This window comes from Telopea speciosissima, chromosome 10 (genome assembly GCF_018873765.1).
Source record: "Telopea speciosissima isolate NSW1024214 ecotype Mountain lineage chromosome 10, Tspe_v1, whole genome shotgun sequence".
Classification (NCBI taxonomy): domain Eukaryota; kingdom Viridiplantae; phylum Streptophyta; class Magnoliopsida; order Proteales; family Proteaceae; genus Telopea; species Telopea speciosissima.
The window spans coordinates 38,705,702-38,713,989 of NC_057925.1; the positions used below are offsets into that span (position 1 = coordinate 38,705,702).

Below are 8,288 nucleotides of genomic sequence, written 5' to 3' on the forward strand. Positions count from 1 at the left end.
AGCCCTAGGTCGGAACCACACTGGTTCTCTCTGGTGACTTCTTGGTCCTCTTGCAGGTGACAGCACTCTCAGGACCGCCGGACGATTTCCTGACGCAATAGCCATATACACATTACTCAGGCCATCCATTTATCTTATGCGTAATTGTCTGTGTCCATATAAAATTCTGCTGATGATTGATTTGCCATGATCGTATGCGTAGTGATTGTCATTCATAGGACACGACTGATTTAGTATCACTTGTCTCCTATGTCTTGAACCCACCATTTATGCCATCTAAGGGCTGTGTTTTTGTTATATCTTATCATTGATTGGACCAATTTCTCTTAGTGGATTCCTTACCTCTAAGTGTTTTTCTCAACCCGTCTTCTTTAATTAGTCTACTACATTCTCTTTAATTAGTCTCTTTGTTAGTTTACTATTTTTAATTAAATTTTCTGTTTTTTGTCTTTTAATTAGTTTTAGTCTTTTAATTATTAAATTGGTGTGCTCTGCCTAAGTTGAAATTGGATTAATCACCTCCCTGTGTTCGACCCGTAACTACGATTGACCCGTACGCTTGCAGTATTATTTTAAACTCAAACAGTAGCATTTTAGGATAGAGGCATCAAAGTCCCCTATATGTGACCTACAAACAGAGAACAAGTTCCATATGGAACCACCATATCAACCATACCACATCAGAAGAAACATGTAATGAAACTTTTGCCTGGGTCATTTTATCATTCCATTCTTTGAATAGAAAAACTTTGGCATTTTTCTTTCAGAAAAAATGAACTATACAAATAAGTTTTTTTCACTCACCAAACTGCACTCGGTGCTTAATTTTGTCAAAAGTTCTGATCTATATTTAGATTTTACTTAAGGAAAATTGCACTGGGATCCCTTGAGGTTTGTCTTAAATACGGAGCAACCTCCTGTGTTTCTAAATTATACAGTCGCAACCCCTGAATGGACGGTGTTAATTAATACAATGTAAAATATCAGCTTTGCCCTCTTCTAATATCCTGTTAAAAAAATATAATATAAAATGCCAATTTTGCTCTCTTCTAAGATCATAAACCAAAAATCTATTCAACCCCTCTTTACCGTTGCCTTCTTCCCCAAACCAACCACATTGAACCACCCACCACCGACCCAGTTTTGGTTCATTAAAATAAACAAACCCCAATCCTACGTCCATCCATCCAAATCCCCAAAAAATGAAAGTCGTCGGTCTGCAACTCAAATCTTCTTCTCCGTCATGCTTCTTTCCCGTCGCTCTGTAGAACTCCTTTCCTTAGGCCCAACTTTCTGAGTGAAAGATAGAGAACCTATGTAGAGAAGGAAAGGTCCAGAGAGGGAAAGAAAAGTAATGTGCACTGAAAGTTCAGAAGAAAGGTAGTGAAGAGGGAAAACAGAGAAAGGGAGAGATATAAAGGAGATGGTCAATGAGAGGAAAAATGGGTGGATTCAAGTCTTTTAAGACAGACAGTGCAGAATTATTCACTGCCAATGCTTGCCAATGATGAACGGTGGGAGGTAGAAGAGATCAAAGAGGGCGGTGAAGATTTGAGTTGCAGAAAGGAGAATTCTGTGAAACTTGTAAGATTTCCATAAGGTGGGCTGGCACAGTCCCACTTTATTTTATTAAAATCGATTTAGTTGTGTTGATGGGAGATGGGAGCTGCCTTAATTGTATGAGTCTAGTTTCTATGTGTGGACCTAAAGTATTGTTTCCTTAATGGGAAGGAAACTCTAGTTTCTATGCAGGGTTGGTCCCTGCCCTCACCACTATAAATAGTTGTCACTGGCCCATTAAGTGATAATTAATGAGAAAACCTAAAGTTGAGTGAAAGAGGGCAAATCAGACCAACACAGTCCGTGTGCTACAGGGATCGTCAAGAGTTCGGCTTCCACAACCATGGATCCAGGTATGCCAAAAACACCTCTATGTTTTTGTATGCTCATTGATCTCCATGATGATCCGCATGTTTTAATCTATCAATGGTATCAGAGCTGATCATGGTTGATCAATGGGGCTGCAATTTTTTTTTATTTTTAGTTTGGTTGTGTGTGAATGCATCCGATGGATAAATAAAATAAAAAAAAAAACCAATTTCTGCTGCAACCATGGCCGCAGCTTCTAATGGCGGTTTTGCAAACAAAAAAAAAAAATTTCAAAGCCGATTGTTTTTGGGTCTGATTTACACTGTCGATTGGTTTTTTCTGCGCCAATTGAGGCAGGGGTTATGGTCGCCGTAGGATGGCGAATGTTTGCCGGCGTTTTTCACTGGCTGCCGACCCATGTTTCAACCACCACAAGAGGTGGCGGCAGTGGTTTTCAGTTGGGGTTTTACCGGTCATTGAGGCCGGGGTTTTGGTTGCCGGAGTTGGGTCGTCGTTCGCCGGTATTTTTTTCCTAGCCACCGACCCCTGGTTGGACCACCACAAGAGGTGGCAAGGAATTTTTAAAAAAAAAGGGTATCTCGGTTTTGCAGGTTTTAAGGGTAACCATAGGGTTTTTTTACAGGCAACTGAGGGCGGCATGGTGTTCACTGGAGCACGAGGATCCTTCGCCGGTGTTTATGCTTGCCGTCGGTCCTTGGTTTGGCCACCGTTGCCGGCGGCAGTGGGAAGTTTTTTTTAAAAAAAAAAAAAAAAAAAAAAAAAAAAACCTAAAACCTGCGTTTTCTGTTTTGCGATTTGGGGAAGAATATTCCCTATCTGATTCCTCCCCCCCCCCCCCCCCATTTAGTTATTTAAAAAAAAAAAGTCAAAAGTCCAAAAGGTGAAAAAGTTAAAACTTTTTTTTTTTTGGGTAGAAGAAAAAGTTAAAAGTTAAAAAGGGTTTTGCTATCGTGAACCAGGCAATTGTGCTACCGTGTACTCGGGTCGGGTTGTCGGGTAACCCGGATGGACAACCCGGTTTTTTACCCACCCCAGTTGGGTGTTAATCGGTCAACGGGTTGACCGATGACCGAGTCAGTTTGACCATTTTGGTTTAGTTTATTTTGTTTTGACCGGTTCGGTTCTGGTTCATAAAACAGAATTTAAAAAGTAAAAAAATATAAAAAAAAGAAACAAAAAGTGGACAACAGAAACAGTTACAGAAATCAATTTGGTTTTGTTCTTGTTTTATAAATCAAAATAGAAGCAAGAGAAACAGAAATAAGTTTGGTTTTTGTTTTTGTTATATAAACAGAAATAGAAAAACAGATTAAACAGAAATAGAAAAACGGGTCAAACAGAAACAGAAAAACAGGTTAACCAGAAACAAAAAATCGGGATAACCAGAAACAGAAAAACGGGTTAAACAGAAACAGAAAAACAGGTTTTTTTGTTTTTGTAAACAAAAAAAAAAGGGTTTTGGTTTACTTTTCTGTTTTAATATTGGTTTTTGTTTATATTCTGTGCTGTTTTGAACTGTCACAATAGAGAACATATAATTTCAAATACTTAAAAATTTTTTATATGTTTCCAATTTTCACATAATGTGATTTTGTATTGCCATTATAATAGAAAATTATTTACTTGTTGGATCTAGTAATGGCATAATGGAACACCTTATATAGATATTTATTGTTTCATATTCTTGTGTTCCATAATACAATACAAATCATTAATGGTATACATGATAATAATAGGACATATGTGATGTATATCTCTTGACTCCTTGTTATTGTCACCATGAGGCAATGCTTGTACATTGTGGTGCTCCAACAGGAACACGTTTATGTGCTACGATTTGTACCTCGTTATGTTTCAAGTTGGCACGATAGGGAACTAGTATGTATGGTAACACTTGAAATTTTTCCTATTGTACTTGCTACATGCGTAAAGAAGACTTTTAATAGAAACAAAATGAGCCCATTCGGTTTTTTGGTGGCTTATTATTATTATAAAGTCCATTAAATTTGAAAATGTGTAATAAGTATATAAGGCTGTATTAATTTTCTTTATTAAAGGTTTATCAGCGTTTTATGCCATGTATATCAGATTGTCATTTTGACTGGTCGAACCGGTGAGAGGATGAAATTATGTACTCTGAGCCGGTTATATGGTTCGACCAGTGAGACAATGTAATTATGAACTTTGTTCAGTTTGTGGTTCAGTTTGTCTGTTTTGGTTCAATTCAGACTATGGATTATTTGTAGAATATGTTTTGGTTCATTCCATTTACAGAAGTAATTTTTTGCAGATATAATTCATGAAAACATTTCAAAGAAATTTCCATTGGTTGAACTTTTCCAGAGAAATTTCCATTTATTCTCTGACAAATCGTTTTAGCAAAATTGATTTTTACATTAATTGAAGGTTATTTTAAGCCATTTTTTAACCGTCTTGACATGAATTTTAAGAGTACCTTGGACCGATGGGAGTATAAAATTTGAATCAAGGATAATTTAATGTTCCATACAGTGTCAGGAACGTGTTGAAGTATACTCTCAATTTGTTGAGAGACATTAAACTAAACTCTCACATAAGGGTCTGTTTGGTTGCATTAAGTATCCCTTGGCCTTTTAAGGTGTTGTTTGGATACATAAAGTAAATTTTGGTGCATATTGGTTGTTTTAAATGGTTAATCGCCTTGTTTTCCCTCATGTTATGTCACACACATGTACTTTTGCAACATCATATTTAAGTTTATTCTGAGTGTGGCTTCAGCGCCATTAAGGTTGTGACATCTAAGTAAGTCACAAGGCAGTAAGCAAAACCACATGTGTATTATAATACATAAGGAACTCATGACATTTTGTATTATCATGATGTATTATAATCAATGATGTATGCTTTTTGTTATTTGTGACATTTAGAAAAACACAATCTTTAATGTCTGGTATTTACAAGTTTGCCATTGAGGGGATATTATTGTCACATGTTCCATCGTTTCATATCCCATACAGTTATCATATAAATATGTGAAGGCATTGAATCTTTATTTTGTAACTTTTGTACAAGATGCACATGATGATGTCTGCATGATGTTTTTGGATTTTTTTAAGTTATAAGCTTGGGCTTATAAAGTTACGGATTAAATACTTCCATCATAGTTTTAATGAAACCTACTTGAAAAATGTCTTATAAATGGATTGACCATAAATTGCTTATGGAAGTGAATCAGAAATCATATGGTTTTAAGTTTGTTCTATTGAAATAATGTTAAATTTGACCTTATGATTATTGAGTTTGGCTTCATTTTTAGAAATCGCTTCTGTTGATTGGTTCCATATATCATTTCTGATCTTGAAAATTATTTATCAATAAATATTTGTGGATTACTTTATGTGTTTACAGTCATTATTTTGGAACCTCTACGATGTCGTAATTATAAATCTATTGACTTGTTAGTCCTTCTATTGTGCATGGATTTTTTAGTCATCGTATCCCATTAAGTCGGGTAGACTCAATAATCCGGCCTATCGATTTGTTTTGGGCCAGTAGAGCTGTTGCCAGTATGGTCCTTTGATTTTAATCGATTTTGGTCTTTCAGTTTATGACAGATTTGAACAAGGTTGTTTAGTTCAAAAGTGAACAGGTTTTAGATCTTATATGAAGCTTTCTTAGGGTGTCACCGGCGGAAAGATAGAATTCTATCCTACTATGGGTGATGGATGCATTACACATTGATTTATATGCATTATACTGATTTTTCATGAATTTTTAACCAATTTGATGTATTTAGACTTGCTCATCGGTGTTATACAATCTGTGACATTCGGTTTCGTCACGAGGGATTGCATGTAGCCTATTCATGATATAGACACTATGTGATAATTCTGAACGTCACGAAAGGATTAATTTAGGTGACATTTCTTTAAATATATTGGCTATATGTGTTTTATGATAAAAACAATATTGATGAAAATTATTAAAATTAAATGGGCATTCAGTAGCAGTCCAAGTCTACGGGGTTCATGATTTAAGTGATTACGTTTCCACTCAATGGGCTAGTTACTTGGATTGTGAGATCATCATTGACTATTCGGATGAATTGCAGTCAAGGAAACCATATGACGAATGATGTGCTCTTGCCACCACAGGTGAGTCATTGTTTGGTCGATTTCGCTAGATGGTGTGAGGGTGACGTTTTGGATTTCGCTACTTTAGAGGTTCTTGTATTGCCACCACAGGTGACGGAATCTTTAGAGTGGTGTTGTTGCAAGCGTCTCGCCTTGCATGTGAGAGATTCCACTACGTGTTGGGCGATCTTGCCACCACAGGTGTGACCCTGATGACGTCGGATCTTTCCCCAGTTTATGTTTTCCTACAGTTACTGAAAATAAAACTGGGATAAATCTGATTAATAAGCCCAAATTAATCAGTTTCAGTCATATTATTGGGATATTGATATGCCTTCAGTTGTTGCATATTGTATGTTTTGGTAAATTTTGTGTGATCATGTTTACGAACTTTAAGTTCCCAATTATCTTCCATCAAAATCTTGAATGGTTCCAATTTAGGGAATGAAACAGATTCTTTAATGTTTTATGTGGCTACAGTGAGTATGAATTTTGTCATTTTAAAGTTGACAAACCTCCCCAGCCATTGGCTGATAGCTCCATTGAAGATAAAGGTCTTTATGAAGAGTGGGGGGGAATCAAATCGGTTATGTCTGATAGTCATAATATACATTATGGGCATGACCATCAAGAAAAGTATCATTTTGATTGAGAGTGTTAAGGAACAGAAACTCATTAGCTTGTAAACAGAAGATTTATTGTTCATAATGAGTTTTAAAGAACACTTACATGGATTTTATTTTATTTACACCTAGTTCTTATAATAGTGTGAGTGTGTTTATAAGTACAATATAAATTATTAATTATGTCGTGCAAGTTGAGCTAAATGGAGATAAAATGGTCAATACGTTTCTTGTATGGTACATTATTCAGTTATTCTTGTCTTAGTTTGACAATATTTATCTGAGGATCAGTGGGAGTTAGATAATCTTTTCTTGTATTTTATGTTGATGATATTCTTACTGCAAGTAATAATCTTTTTTGATAAGAAAATCTTGGTGAAGCCTTTAATATTTAGGCATTAAAATTCACCGTAGTAGAACTATGTGCTTTCTTGGGTTGTTTCAAGAGACCTATTATGAAAGAAAACAGTTTTACCAACACTCAGTGAACTCAGGTGAATAATACTCTTTGTGCATCTAAGGTTGGTAGTTTAATGTAAACTCAAGAATACATATGGTTGATATTGCTTATTTTATAATCTTGGAGTAGCACATTAGGTAACTGCCAAGATGACCTAAAAGACCATATGTGGATATCTATTTGTGATTATAGATGGTGCTATATGTTAAAAGAGTGTCTTACAGACACCGACTGCTTTTCTCTATGCAAGCAGGGATTTGTGACTTATATGATGTCACTGTTTAGACTCTATGGCTGAGTTTTTTTTAACTCAGGGATTTGATATTTATACTTCCTTGTTAGAGAGACAGTATGTGAGTCATAAAACTCAGTATGGTACATTACTATAGACAGTATGATTGTTGATTCTCTCACTAAGGACTTGACTCCAAAAGTTTTCAGGAGTATGACAGTAATATGAAACTTGTTAGTTCTTTTAATGCATTTTATTAGTGGGAGTTTTGCTTGTGTATACAGTTGCAACTGATTTCAGATTCATGTCTTTTTGTGACATTTTATTCTTAAGAATACACATGCATCTTTATTATGGTCATTTGTTTATGTGTATATACTTATTTAATTCCCTCATAGAAAATCAATTGAGGTTATATGTGGTGTATTTACCTCTTTCGGTATACGAGGTTCCAGTCAATACACGAACATCCAGTTGTTAAGTAAATGCATGCAGATTCTATTGTGCACACTTGATTATTTGCCTCCTTCAATTATTTGAGGCTATGTGGTGTATTTGTCTCTTATGGTATTTGAGACCTCCAGTAAATACACACATATTTTGTTCACTAGAAGAGTCTCATTCTGTTTCGAGGACCTCTACTAGTATGTTGGGATATTCGGACCCAGTCCCAACGAGCTTCTTTATGTGAAGTGTTTGCGTTTGGGCGACGCTTATGGCAAATGAGACCTTCAGCTTTTGTCTCATGCGGTTCATTCGGTTTCCGAGCCTGGACCAATTTGGAAATTGGCATGTTGATCATTATATCATGCATTTTTCAAACCACACTCTCATACTGTATAGCCCAAGTCGGTGAGGCCATAAGCACTTTGACGTGTTAGGTCCCATGTCTCTTTAGATGTGATGATCTGCACTGTTGGGTGTTTGTAGTTTCATTCGGACCAAGGCATCAGGTCTAAGGTGTACTTCAT

The 8,288-nt window shown here is 35.9% G+C and overlaps 1 long non-coding RNA gene across 1 annotated transcript; it reads left to right on the top strand.

The window, feature by feature from the left end:
• Nucleotides 1–5,916: 5,916 nt before the first annotated feature.
• LOC122644087 lies at nucleotides 5,917–6,258 on the top strand. Its single transcript, XR_006330229.1, has 2 exons — nucleotides 5,917–6,023; nucleotides 6,114–6,258. It is a non-coding gene; the product is annotated as an uncharacterized LOC122644087 (long non-coding RNA).
• Nucleotides 6,259–8,288: the final 2,030 nt, after the last annotated feature.